Source organism: Crocodylus porosus, unplaced genomic scaffold (assembly GCF_001723895.1).
Source record: "Crocodylus porosus isolate Cpor-Errol unplaced genomic scaffold, CroPor_comp1, whole genome shotgun sequence".
Classification (NCBI taxonomy): Eukaryota; Metazoa; Chordata; order Crocodylia; family Crocodylidae; genus Crocodylus; species Crocodylus porosus.
Genome location: NW_017728950.1, coordinates 61,183,771 through 61,198,531, shown reverse-complemented (window position 1 = coordinate 61,198,531; position 14,761 = coordinate 61,183,771).

Below are 14,761 nucleotides of genomic sequence, written 5' to 3'. Positions count from 1 at the left end.
ATGGCTTCAGGCTGAGAATTTTAGGTGAATATTGGTCCTACTTACCTCAATGGGAATTTTGCCATTGAGTTTAGAGGGGCAAAAGGATTTCAGTTTGTTATATGTCCTGTCAGACCAAAGATAGTGCAAAATCTGAGAACTCTCTAGTGGGTGTATAGCAAAAATACTCTGAGATTCCCCCCTTGTGGAATATAGCATTCAAAAGTCATGGAATTTTATATTCCTATTTTCCAGATTTTTCAGGGTCTGAGTACAGAAAGGCTAGAAATCACACTATGCTTACATGTATATAGAGCAATAGGAGAAGTCTTCAGTGGCTCTTTTACATGATGTTACTCTGAAGCAAACCCAGGAGATAGCTGCCGGCATTCTTGCATCTTGCTTGCAGCTTACATTTCCAACTATGAATAAATAAAACTGGGAAAAAGATGTGTAGAGCATTAGTGAAAATCAACCTGGTGAATTTTATTCTGTGGAATCCATAAGTTCTATTTATTTTCTGTTCACAACCATTTGGACACACACAAGTCCGTTCACTGACAGGAACTCATATTCCCAAATGCATTTAGCCAAATGCAAATAAATATATCTGCATGAAATGCGCCTCTTCCTCTCATCTGTGAAGAAGGGTCAAATGATATTAAATGGAGGATGAAAAGGAAATGAGGGGGAAGAGAAAGCTCAATCTACATGCTAATAAAACGATCCTAGTATAAGAGCTTGGCAGTGTTTGCCTGAAATGCTCATTGTTATAGCTGGAGTTGGTATGAAATTGATATTACTGTCTCTCTGAGGTAGGTGATTTGTTATTCTATCACAGATATAAGAAAGGTGGGAATAGCTATCTAGGGAGAGGAGATACTGTTTGGGCTGAGAGGTCCTGAGGCAACTGTAGCTGGGTATCTACTCTGGACAACATCGTTACCTTCTTTGTTAATAGAAGTCAAGTCCCAGAAAGAAGCAAAGTTTTAATATTGCGTAGTATGGGGACTCTGTTTCAGAGCAGTTTGTGGAAGAGACCTGCTTGCAATCACACATACATACTAGTTATATTTAAATACATTTGTGCCAAGACTCTATTAGACAATGGGATAGGGAAAAGGCATAAAGAGCACTGAGCTAATGCATGCAGTTGAATTCAGCTCAGAGGGGAAAATCTTTGCCCTTGTGTTGTCATACTGACTAAGGGACATGGGATCATGTCAGAGGAGATGAAGGGAAAATATAACCATTCCACTTGAATGTAACAATACTTGCATACATTCTGATCACTCAGCTTCGTTCACAATCTGTTTATATAAAATCCACATCCACTTGATTATATTTTATATACAGTAGATCTATATGACACTACCTGTTGTTGCATTTTCTTACATATCCAGGATATCTAAAAGGAACAAAGGAAGAACAATATCTGTTTGCCAAGTGCAGATAGATTTATGGCTCATTTTTTATGTAAATATTCAATTGCAAATTTCTCTTAGGTTTTGTCATTTTTGTAAATAATAAACTCTGCCTATTATAGAACTGTTTAAATAATTAATTTTTCCAGTTTTTTTTGTTTAAGTTATAAAAAAATAGAAGATATGCTTAGGGTTGAACTGAAACAAAGCAATTGTCAAAACTTTTCCTACAAATCAAAAACTCAATACTCTTTCCTGTTGGGTCAAATGAAGTATTCAATTTACAGAAGAAAGGTCTCATTTTGATTCTGAGCATTTTTTTTTTTTATACAAAATAAAGAAATATCAAAACAAAAGCAATTTTGGAAACTAAACATAGAAGTATTTCATTAGGAATATGTCAAAACAAGCGGTTGCATGTTCTCCAAATTGTTTTTCTCATTTATTTTCTAGCATTTTTTGATGAAACCATCATGATTTCACAAAGGTTTTTGCTGACACAACATTTTTTGCTGAAAAATGCTTTGCCTATGAGTTTTGCCTCTCTATTTTTGGAAAAAAATATTTTTTTTGCCTTTTGCCAGGGAAATTTTTACTAGAACTGGTAGAAAAAAATTAATCAAAACTGCCTTTTCATTTAAAATGTGTTTGTGTGGACTAAACACTACTTCCCCTTCTCCCAATGTCTACCTTCCATGGAAAAATGAACAACTGAAAATAAAAATGTTTGATTTGTAAATACGCAGCAGCAGCTCATGGAAATTATAGTTTAGAGGTTTCCTGCCCTCATTCTCCTTTATAGACCACGGTTGCCAACAGGAATATATTTTCTATGAACCATCCACCTCCCAGGGTGCTCAGTCTCACAACCAGGAACAACCATGATATATTACAGATGCTCAGCATGGAGGGTTTGATACCTTGTAGAAGATATACTTCCATCCTGGAGCTCATAGCACCTATAGAGAAGAATCTGAGATGAGGAGGGAAGAAGTGGTCATGGGGAGAGGTGAGGGCTCCTAAACCACAAGTCTCTTGAAGCACAGTATTAGCATTTCTATATGGAGTTTTTCAGTTTGGGCCTGAAAATTCTGTTTTCAGAAGTTAAAATGGAGTGCTGCAGCTTTGCTGGCTCCCAGTCCTGTGGTTTGACCTGTGAACCATTCTGAATTAATAACAGCGACTGGAAGGCTCAGGATTTGGCTCAGAGAGGAAGCCCAAAGTTTGAGTCCTCCAATCATGTTAAGTCTGAAAAAATGTGTCTGGAAACTTCCTAGGGAGAGGCTTTCTTGTGGTGCTCTATGCAGGGTAATATACAGCACACTGGGTTCAGCTACACAAGATGTTTACTGTGCAGCTGCCTAATTAACTAATAAATTAACTACACATAATTGCCTAATAAAGGTCTTGCATCTACACATGTGCCCCTATTAGGATATCCAAAACTAATAAATTTGCAGAAGGGTAGTACTTGTAAATACAAATACAAGTACTACCCTGCTCCACGTGCAGCAGTGCGTGTATAGATGATGACGAAGCTGGCTGGGGCATGAGGGTGCTTCAGTATGAGGCCTGCCTGCTGGTTAGCCCAATGCTGAAGCATCCTCCTGCCTAGATAGCCCCTCTGCAGCACATTGAGCCTGGTTGGAGCAGTCCTGGGCTGGCAGGCTGACCCCCCCAGGCCTCCTGCCAGCTGGAGCTACTGTGACCTGGCTCACTGTGCTGCCCTTCAGGCATATCTGCAGATGTGTGCCCTGGGAGCTTCGTGGGAGCAAGAAGCTCCACAGTTTATTGCTGCCCCCTAATAGCACAGGTAGACGTGCCCAGCATAAATTACCCTGGGTAGCATACTGTACTAACACAGGTCTACTCTAGGTATTTTAGACATGGAGACATATCCTACCTGTCATTCAGGAGATAGTTTTACAAACTAAATCACTTGTGATCTGTTAACACCAAGGAAAGAGAGAGGCCTCTTTTGATCAAGAAATTATTTGGATGAGTCTTTAAGGCTAGGGACAGACATTCAAAAAGCTAGAGGCTGAACTGATTCAACCTTTGCAGGTTAGTCTTATTTGCCCAGGTTGAACCAGTTTGTAACATGACAGACATTCTCTCTGGGGAGCGTCCGGCAGACCTGGTTCAGGTCCCTGCCGGTGGGACAGAGAGGGGGAATTACACCCCTCCCTGGCCTGCCCTCCTGGCTCGTGAGCAGAGGGATGGGGACAACCTGGCTGGGCTGGAGCAGAGGGGCCTGCCCAGAGAGGATGCTGGGGGACTCTGGTTTAACCTAAACCAGGAAGGGGTCTGGGACACACATTGTATAAACCATTTTGAGCCAAATCAGTTAAGTCTGGTACTACATTCAGCAAGGTTTATCTCAAACCACTTTCAGCCATTTTGAAACAGGTTTATGCGTACTGAATGCCTGTTCTGTTACAGGTTTAAACCAGTTTCTGATCACTTAAACCAGTTTATTTGTAATGTCTGTCCCTAGCCTAAGTGTTTTATTCCAGTTAAAACTGTGTATGTCCTTCCCAGAATGTATCTGTCTTCTTAGATCAACCGGACTATTTACTTTTCTGAGCTACTAACAGTAATACGTTTGAGAGAGTGTCACTGAGCTCCAAATCCAGTTTGTCTTTTCATAAGTGTGCCAGGCTACCTGGCACTACAGACAAAAAAGAAAAGAAAAGAACTGAAAAGAAACTAAACAAAACAAAACGGAGGAAAAAGAATATGTGGGACTTTTGCAGATTATTGATACCAATGAGCTATTCAGGAGTCATTTGATGCTTACATTGTATTTATGCTGGCTCAAGTATCCTTCTGGCCAAGGGATCCTGTTGGGATGAGGTTGTAAAAATGATGAGATCTCTGCAGGAAAGACCATTATCTCCTCCACTCAGTGAGGGTCTTCGTAGGCAGGGAATGCAGTTTCTGTTTGATTTATCCTGTGTCCACTTAAGCTAAGGAGGCAGGGGGTAGTACACTTTGGAAGAACCAAAATGTTGCAATCTGGGAAGCAGAGATTTTGGGTAAACAACCTGAAGTCCACAAATGGCTCAAATGCAATAGCATGAATGGAAACAATGGTATTTCCTCGTCTAACCCCATGGAGTAATTGTCTCACATATCCAAATTTAGGTTTATTATTGACTTCCCAAACTATGATATATGTAGACAAAAGTTCTATCTAGGGATAGAACTAAGAAAAACATTGATTGGTTAGAAAAGGGGAATGGTTGTAAAGGAGTAGATAGAGCTGGTAGAACATTATTGCTTTAAGGGAGTTTAAGCATCTTCCTAGATGACTTGAAGCAACGGTGACCTACTTAAAAATCAGTGCCATGAAGTGACTTCCCACTACCATTTCGGCAGTTTTTTTCCTTGAGATTCTGGGAAATTTGCTACGTTTAGACCAAGAATCCTTATACTCACAAGATCCACTTCAACCAGGGCATGATTTAATTTTGAAAGGGAAATGAATTCCATGCTTGTATTTGATATGGCAATGCATGTGCTGCTCTTAATGTGCTGTACTGCATAACACTTTATATACAGGCTATAAAAGGTTGGCTGTAGGGAGGGAAGTCAGAAACAAAATCCCAAATCTTTCTCTGCCATGCAATAAAATCCACCTTTTTTCTGTCTGTGTAAATAATTTCATCTTAGTGCACAGCCCCAGGAATGTAGGCCCATCATGAAAATATAAAATTCAATTTGAAGCCGAACATTGGCAATAAAAGTATTCCTAGGAATAATAGTCAAAGAAGGATTACGTTCTCCTATACCTTAGTTGCTTTTCTTCTTCTGGCAAAGTCAATAAAGGCATTTATACATTGAACTCACAAACAGCAGAATTAATATCTGGTGAGGTTTTGTTGAATACACATACACATGTAAAATGGCTGCCAAGTGGCTCTCTTAGCCTCAGGTTTTATAAAACTGTGTGTCAAGGAAGCTGCAGAGGCCTATGCATCTGGATTATTTGTGAGGTCCAACTTCATTCCGAACTACCTCTCTGAAGTCTACTTCTTTTGGACAAAAAAAAAGACACTTCTTTTTTAAATTGTCTCCCATTTTATTTGCCATCATAGGATCAGAGGAAAAGAAAAGGATCTTTATGATGTACCCTACATGTTCCATGTTCTCAGTATATCACTACTCACTCCTACCAACAGCTACACACACAAGTCTCACAACAGTCCCTATTTTACTTATATATTTTCTGTCAGGGGAATATTTTACTTATGTATTTTCTATCAGGGGAACCTTTTTGGTATATGCAAGTGTAGTGAGAACTGTGAACCAAAGCATGATGGCTTTCATATCATAAGTGAAACAACATTCTATATTGTAGAAGTAGCTAGGTAAATTTGTTTGGTGTCTGGGCTTAGGGCTAGAGTATAATTCAATAGCATAAAAAAGAAATTCAGAATTTTTTTGCATGAGATATCAGCTTTATTTATACTGAATACAGATCCTTTCTGTTTATGATGTGCCCTGGAATCAAAACAGCAGTTGGAAAGAATGGTCTGGTAGCTACAGTGCTGGTTTGGCATGGCCTGCTCAGTTACACATATCTTCTGGTGTGATCTTCAGAGTCTGGCATTTGGGTCGAGTTCTGTTTTTGTTTCCAGTGTACAGCACTCAAGTTCCCAACTGCAATGAGGTCTGCCATATACTCTCTGTGTCAAAGATGCCTGTTGTTAAAAAGCGCAATGCCTGCATGTCATAAGGTGACATGCAAGGCAATGTCACCTTAGAGAAGTCAGCAGAGCCCTGGGATGTAATCCTGTTGACATAACATGACTGCCACAAAATTCTTGACTTGTTAGAAATGACAAAATAAGTACAATTTTTATACCAACCATATCTGAGAAATACTTCAACATTTGATGCTTCACTCTAAATAAGAACAATAAAGATGAAGTGGCTTCCATTATAAAGAGCAATAGCCATGTCAGATACCAATCAGTGTTTAACTCCATGTTTTATGAAGCAAATGTTGTATAGCTAAAAATGGGGAGCACTGTGAAGTTATTAGCGTTGTATTTTACACTTACAATTTTTGGTGCTATTACGGGGGTGGCAAAATACAATGATTCTATTCAGCCCATGGTGAGTCCCTTGGCTCTGCCTGGCCCAGGCACAGGGGTCACCCCAAACCATGGCATGTGTGGCCAGTCCCACTACCCTCAGGCATAGAGGTGTCACCTAGTGCAGACTGCAGCCTGTCCTATCCTTGTGTGTGGCTCTCAGGTACACTGGGAGCTATAGTCTGCAAGGCTGGGTGGTGCAATGATGGGGTGGGGGCAACATGGAAGCTGGACTCAGCTTCTTGGCAGCCCCCACAGTGGTGGCTTGCTCTGCCCTCATATGTCTGGCTGCTGCTGCTGCTGCTGCCAGTGTTTTTGCCACTGCTGCTGGACCAGGCCCTACTGCCTGGGCACCTTGGCCTACTGCCCTGCACCCACCGCTGGGGGCACCAGGTAGGCAGGGTCTCCATGGAAACCAGCCAGGATCCTTGCAAGAAGGGTGGATGGGATGTGGCTGCAGGCAAGTGGGGAGCAGCATCTGGGAATGAGGTGGACAGGTGGGGTCAGGGCCAGGGTAGGGGCCAGGGTTGGGACTGGGGCTAGGGCCAGGATTGCTGGGTGAAACCGGCCAGGTCCTGGCTCCACATTGTCACCCCCTTGCAATCCTGGCCCCAGATCTGCCCACCAGTTCTACTCCCACACGCCAGTCCCCACCCACCCATGGTCCCATCCCATCTATCTGGTTAAGTGTTCCCTGCCCGTGGGGGTCCTGGGCCAGACTCCATGAAGACCCCACCCACCTGGCTGCCTGTCCACTCCATCTGGTGTCCCCAGTATTGGATGCAGGACAGATGGGCCTGGGGCTGGACAGGATCAGTTGGGATCTCTCCAGCTCCCCCTCTTCTGCTGTAGCTGTGATGGGGGGGGCTGAGACTGGGTTAACCCTCCCTCCCCCCGGTCCTCAACAGCTATCCAAAACTCCTTAAGTGGCCTTCCAGCCCAAATAATTGCCCACCCCTGCTCTATTAACATCACCATATCCTATTAGCAATGGAATTGGCGGGGAGCAGGGTGGAGAGGGTCTTGCCTTCTGTGGTTTCTCATTGCTGTGGCACAAAATGCAGCAGTTGTGAACACGTGCACATGGAGCTTCAATAATGGTTCTATTTTCCTCTCTATAGAGTGTTCTGTCCAAGAATCCAAATCCATTTTATAAACTGGAGTTCATTTCTCCCCTGTACCACCTTAATTTTACGATCCCTATTTTGTGTGTGAGGAAGCAGGGGCAAAAAGAGATAAATGAGATACCAAACGTTACAGAGGAAATTTGTGGCACAGCTGGGAATACAGCTCAGGGTTCTTGACTCTCAGGACTGTGCCTTAATCACAAGGCCATCTTTCCTCACTGACAGAGGAAGGCCAGATTCTTGAAATTTGACAGTAGACAATGGAATTAGTTTCCTGTTTGCTTTCTTTTTATATATAGTTTATGGAGGGATGTCATTTTTCACTGAGGAATAGCAGGTATGCCTTTTTCTGCAGCTATCTTCATTTGTTTTGTTTGGGCTTATAAAAGAATTAGCTCCATGAAAATGAGATCCATTGTACTTGGAAAAGCTAAACTGAATAGGACACCTTTTGTGCTCAAAAAGCATAATTTCCTTGTTTGTGTTGTGTCTGATATGGCAACGCATGTGCTGCTCTTATGTTCTGTACTGCCATAACACTTTATATGCAGCCTATAAAAGGTTGGCTTTGGGGAGGCTGTGGGAAGTCAGAAACAAAATCCCAAATCTTTCTCTGCCATGCAATAAAATCAAGTATTTTTTTGTCTGTGTAAATAATTTCATTTTAGAGCCGAGCCCCAGGAATGTGGTCCTCTGATGAAAATATATAATTCAATTTGAAGCTGAACATTTGGTGATAAAAGTATTCCCAGGAATAATATTTAAAGAAGGATTACGTTCTTCCATACTTTAGTGGGTTTTATTCTTCTGGCACAATAAATTAAGAGCCCATGTACATTGTACCCCCAAACAGCTCAGCTGATATTTGACGAGGTTCATTTGAGTTTTTTACACATGCTTTTAAAATGGCTACCATATTATTTACCTTTTCACTAAATCAATGTAAAGCTTTAAGATTTGTAGCCTTCTGTGTCATATAAGACCCAGAAGCTTGTGGATTTGAGAGGCAGGTAGGTCTAACCTGAATCAGAAGACAGTTGTTGGCAACTGTGAAGTCTATTTCTTTTGAATAGAAACGCTTAGAAATGTCTTTGATTTCCTTCATGGAAATAAGAAAAGAATCTTACCCATGCTGTAAATACTTTAAAACCACTAACAGTCATGCACACAACATGTAAAGGCAATTATGTCTGAACTGTATGTGGTTAGAGAGATTACTGTAGGTGTCAAGAGGCTGTGCACTGCCAAATTCTTTTGTGGGGCAGGATGGTGTGGGCCCTAGTTTTTCCCTTCAAATGTTGAGCTGAAAGCTGTGCTAATGCTGGTGTAGCTCACGTAAGGAAGATTCTCAGGGTAGTGAAGAATCACAGAAGAGACTCTTCTGCCATCTCCTTCCTGCCTGTGCCTTCCCCCAGCACAGAAGTAAGGGTAGGAGAAATAGGGGGAGGTCAAGCTATCTTTATACCTCACACTCATCTGGCAGAATACCATCTTGGACCCACTGCATCCTGTACAAATTACAGCACTCTAAAGCTGTTCTAATCTGTTTAGAGAAATTAGGCAAGAGCATGGATAGCCCTAGGATTAAAGGAGCAAATAGTTTAAAGCCAACTTTTGCCTCTCCCACTTTCCCTAAACTGCACTGAGTGTATCTTGGTACCAGCTCAGGAACTGGTACCTTATACTTAGGAAAATCACTGAAGTGTACATGATTTTAGATTTACCAAGGGCTCATGGAAAAGTCATTCAGACCTATGTCTCTTATTCTGGTTACGGAGAAAAGTGACTTTAAAAACTTGTTATGTTCACTTTTGCTCAAAGGTATATTTTTATAATACTACTAAAATGCTAAATTAGGATGCTTCTGATATGTGGAACTTCCTGGCATGAAATCTTTTTGCCATAAAATGCATTCATCCCAAAGCTTAAGTGAACCTATTAGATTTAGAAGTTGTAACCATAGCAAACGTAATTTAAAGGGAAAAAAAATGTCAGCATTGTTTCAGCTTTAAATTGTGCAATATGGTCTCATTCTTCCAGATGTATAATTCTTCTAAATCTCAAAGACTGAGTTGGGAATATGTTAGAATTCCAGTGGAATATCATAGTGAAAAAGAAAATTAGTTTTGATACATTACCATTAAGAGGGCTTTATAAAATATCATGGCAGAATGACCTGAAAAGAAAGTGTCAGTCTCAGTTAACTTTCATCCCAGCTGTGGTATCATCCCCCTTTTCTAGGATTCTGTGGCATTGCAAAAGCTCCCTGGAGCTAGATGTATTTGCTTTTCAGCTCAGCTTGAATTATTTCTATATTTGACTTTATTGGATCTATATGTAGCTATTTTATGGTGCTTTACTATTTATGATGTATTTATTATCATTCTGTTATTTATTTTTCAGCATTTGCTGAGGGTTTTATAAAAAGCTAGCCATTATTGTAATATCAGTAATTTGCAATATTTTAGCTTTCTTCCTTTGAAGAACTTCAGTGCTTCACAAATGATTATTAAGCTTCACAATAGCTATATAAATTTAAGTCTTAATTGAATTCTCATTTTGGATAATGGTTACATGTGTACATGTGCATCTACACATGTAATTAATGCTATTTAGACTTACTGTGAAGTACGTACCAGGACCATCCACACACGCACATTTACTGCATAGTAACAGAAACTACTGCACAGTATGGGCATGTATCTACACATTCATGCCCGTACTGCACAGTAAATATGGTGACTTACACCAACTTGAGCATAAATTTGATACCTGAATTTACGCCCGATTAGTTACTGCACAGTAACACACATGTAGATGCCTTACTGTGCAGTAACACTGTGTGTGTAGACTGACTTGGGACTAATATTAGTCCCAAATGAGTCCACACATAACATTAATGCACTTTAACACCTGCATGTGTAGATGCCGGCCTATTCCCACTTACTGCGCAGTAAATTTAAGCCGGCATAAATGCAGGTGTAAATATGCCCACTGTGAAGTAAATTAGTCCTGGGAACACATCTACATGTGCATCCTTTTGGGAGTAGATTTAATCCTTATAAGATTAAGTTGATCCAGGACTGCTCCTGCTGTACTCTGACTTCCTGCAGCAGCCAGGGGGCGCTGCAGCCTCCAGCTGTAACTGCCTGGGGGCTAGGGACTCCAAGGGGGGATGGGGAGCACATCTTGGCAAAGGCCTCCAAGGGGGTAGATGGGTAGACACAGCCTAGCAGGGGATGCTGTTCTAGGAGCCTGTAATGAGTGTGCTATGGATGTTCCCCACCAAGTGAAGTGCCCCAGGGGTTGGTCCTGGAGCCAGTTTTATTCAATGTGTTCATCAATGACCAGGAAGATGGGATGGAGTGCACCCCCAGCAAATCTGCAACCAACACCAAGTGTGAGAGAGTAGTAGATATGCTGGAAGGTAGGGATAGGATTCAGAGAGACCTTAACAAATTGAAGGATCAGACGCAAAAAATCTCATGAGGTTCAATAAGGACAATTGAAAAGTCCTGCACTTAGGACAGAACAATCCCATGCACTAGTACAGTCTGGGAACCAACTGGCTAAACAGCAGCTCTACAGAAAAGGACCTGGGAGTTATGATGGACAATAAGATAAATATGAGCCCACAATGTGCCCTTGTTGCCAAGATAGCTAATGGCATACTGGGCTGCATTGGTAGGAGCATTACCAGCAGGTATTCATCTCTTCTATTCAGCACTGGTGAGGCCAAATCTGGAGTACTGTGCCCAGTCACTACAGAAAAGATGTGAAAAAATTGGAAAGAGTCCATCAGAGGGCAACAAAAATGGTTAAGGGGCTGGGGCACATGACTTATAAGGAGAGGCTAAGAGAACTGTGCTTATTCAGTCTAGAGAAGAGGAGACTGAGGGGGGATTTAATAGCAGCCTTCAACTACCTGAAGGGTGGTTCCAGAGAGGATGGAGCTATACCAGGGGTGGGCAAAATGGCAGATACGGCTGGCAGCCTGACTCCATTTCCCAGCAGCTCCTACCCACATAGCTAGGGCCAGTCTCCATGGAGACCTCAGCTGCAGCTGTGCTGTGATAGAAAGCCTGGGGTTTCCATAAAGACCATCCCCAGCTGTGCTGGCAGGGCACGTGGCAGGGCAGGGCAGGGGGCTGCTCCAGAGCTGCAGGCATCTTGCAGTCTGGTCGGGGCCAGGGCAGAGCCATGATCTGCAGCATGCACACTCTAGGCAGGGGCACACAGACAGCGGATCATGGCTCTGCCCCAGCTCAGGACCATGCTGTTACCGCTTCGAGAAGCTGGGGCAAACATGTGATCCTCTGCCTGCGTGCCCCTGCCCAGAGCATGCAGGCTGCAGATTGTGTCTCAGCCCTGGCCCCGACCAAGCTGCCCCTGCTGCAAGATCCTAGAGGCTCTGGGACAGCCCCCCCTGCCCTGCCCTTCCCTGCCCTGCTGCGTGCTCTGCCAGCATGGCTGGGGCTGGTTTCCATGGCAACCCCAGACTTGCTATCACAGCTCAGCTATAGCTGGGGTCTCCATGGAGACTGGCTCCAGCCATGCGGGCAGGGGCTTCTGGGAAATAAATTCCACTGCTGGCTAGATCTGGCTCTCAGGCTGGACATTGCCTGCCCCTGAGCTATACTGTTTTTAGTGGTAGCAGGTAACAGAAGAAGGAGCAATGGTCTCAAGTTGTAGCAAGGGAATTTTAAGTTAGATATTAGGAAGAACTTCCTCACTAGGGGGGAAGTAAAACACTGGAACTCAGAGATTGAGCAAAAACCTCTCTTGAAGGTTTTTAAGACCTGTGCAGACAAAGCCTTAACTGGGGTGATTTAATTGGGGATGATCCTGCTTTGAGCAGGGGGTTGCAGTAGATGATGTCCTGAGGTCCCTTCCAACCCTCATTTTCTAGGATTCTATTTCAGAGATATTAGGCACTATACCAAGGGGCTGTGTGCTGTTGAGCATCATACTGAGGATCATGCATTCAGAGGTACCCAGAAACCATGGTAAGTTGGCTGGGAAGCCCTGTCACAAGTGGCCACTGGCTGAGTCCTCAGTCCCTGTTCCCTCTGTGGGGGCAGGGAGCCTGCTTGGCACTTGCTACAGGCAGCCTGTTTTCCTAATCCCCTCCCCAGAACAGGCCAGGGCTGACTCCTGGCAGCAACTGTCAGGGCTGATCTGGGCCAACTCCCCCATTTCTGTGTGGATGGGGCTCTCCTTGGCATGTCCTCCCTACTCTCATTGTGTGCCCATAGTTGCTGGGGCAGGTTCTGGCTTGGGCTGCCTATGCTAGATGAATATGCCGCAGGTGGGCAGTGTGGTGACTGTTGGTCCTGGTGGTCTGGGCCCTCCTCCAGGGACAACTCTTCAGGGCTGGGCCATCACCAGTGCTAGAGTAAACATACCACCCATGCCCTGGGTTCTTGGGAGAAAGGATCCCGGTCAGCTCCTTCATACAGGGCAAGCTCCTGTAGGCTATTCCAGAGCACCTATTATGGTCAGTGACCTCTACCCACTATGCTCACACTACCTTGACCCTGCACTGCCTCTCAGAGCATCTGTGCCAGTGCTCCCTTATGTGGGCTGCCATCTGATCATACAAATGGACATTGGCCTGTGTGCCCCAGCTGAACTGCCACTGGACCTCAGCATCACCCCATATTGCCATGAAGTCTGCAGTCTCTTCTGCCCCCTAATTGGGGCCTGAGGCTGAGTGCCCTGGAGTTGGGGAGGCTGCCCTGTCTTCAGGGTGCCTTTGCCAGGCACTGCAGGCAGGTGCAGCACAAGGTCTTGAGAGCAAGGCCAGGGGCTTGGTCAATTGCTGGAACTGGCATGTGCCCATGCTGCAGAAGCATGATGCCCAGGGACCATGCGACAAGCAGCAGAGCCCTCTGGCTCTAGCCAGGGCTAAGCAACACTGCTATTGCCCAGGCAGGCCCACCAAAGAAAGCCCCAGTGGCCAGGAGCAGGCAGTACTTGGCCCCAGGGCCCAAAAGGCAGGCCAGGGGGCTAAAGGCCAGGCAGGGGCTGTAGATGAGCCACCCCTGCCCCATGGCTGGCAGGGCTGTCAGCTATGGCACTCTGCCCCTGGCCAGAGTCTAGCCTCCTAATGGATTGGCTGACTGGGAGCAAATTTGCTCCTAGTCAGTGTCTACATGTTTACTAATGTGCATTAACTAATGCACATTAAATCTAGTACCTGATGGTGCCTATACACAAGCATGGAGGCTGCTCCAGTGTGCTGTAATTATAATATATTGGAGAAAACTTGATTTATCTCTCTGACCCTGGGGCATTCAGCCTTGGGTCCCAACTGGGGGGCAGACTCAATTAATTGAGTCTGCTGGAGCATGGTAGTTACTGTGCTTCAGCAGCCTCCTATGTCTCATGTATCAGTGTCTCCATCTTTCAAAATGGCAGTGAGGGCGCTTTATATAAAGCTCATTTAATGAGCTTTAGCCCAAGTGCCCCAGTCACCATTTTGAAGAGTGGGGATGCTGATACATTTGAAGCTGCAATGTTTTAATTAGAGTGGATCTTGAAGCCTTTTTAATAAAAGCACCCACTCAACACTAGAACACATGTAAAAGTGCCCTGTATTTTCATGTACTAGAAAAACACACATTAGACGGGGGCGGGCAATTTTTTCAGGTGGAGGGCCACTTACCCAGTTTTGGCAGGCTGTCAAGGGCCACATAGGTAGCCCCGCCACTTGACAGGTGCCCTGCCCCCTGGTCACCATCTTGGTCTGGACGTTCTCCACCCCAGAGTGCTGAGGGAATTGGCTGAGGGAATTAGCTGAGGTCATTGCAGGACCCCTGGCATGGCTTTATGAGCATTCGTGGTGCTCTGGTGTGGTGCCAGAGGACTGAAAGAGGGCCAACATGGTTCTCATCTTCAAAAAAGGGAGGAAGGAGGACCCGGGAAACTATAGGCCAGTTAGTCTTACCTCGATTCTGGGTAATCTTTTTGAGAGAATTATCCTGGCACGTGTCCATGAGGGCCAGCAGGGGAGGTTATGCTTAAGGGGCAACCCACATGGGTTCACTAGAGGCAGGTCCAGTCAGACCAACCTGGTGGCCTTCTATGACCAGGTCACCAAATCCTTAGATGCAGGGGTAGCAGTGGA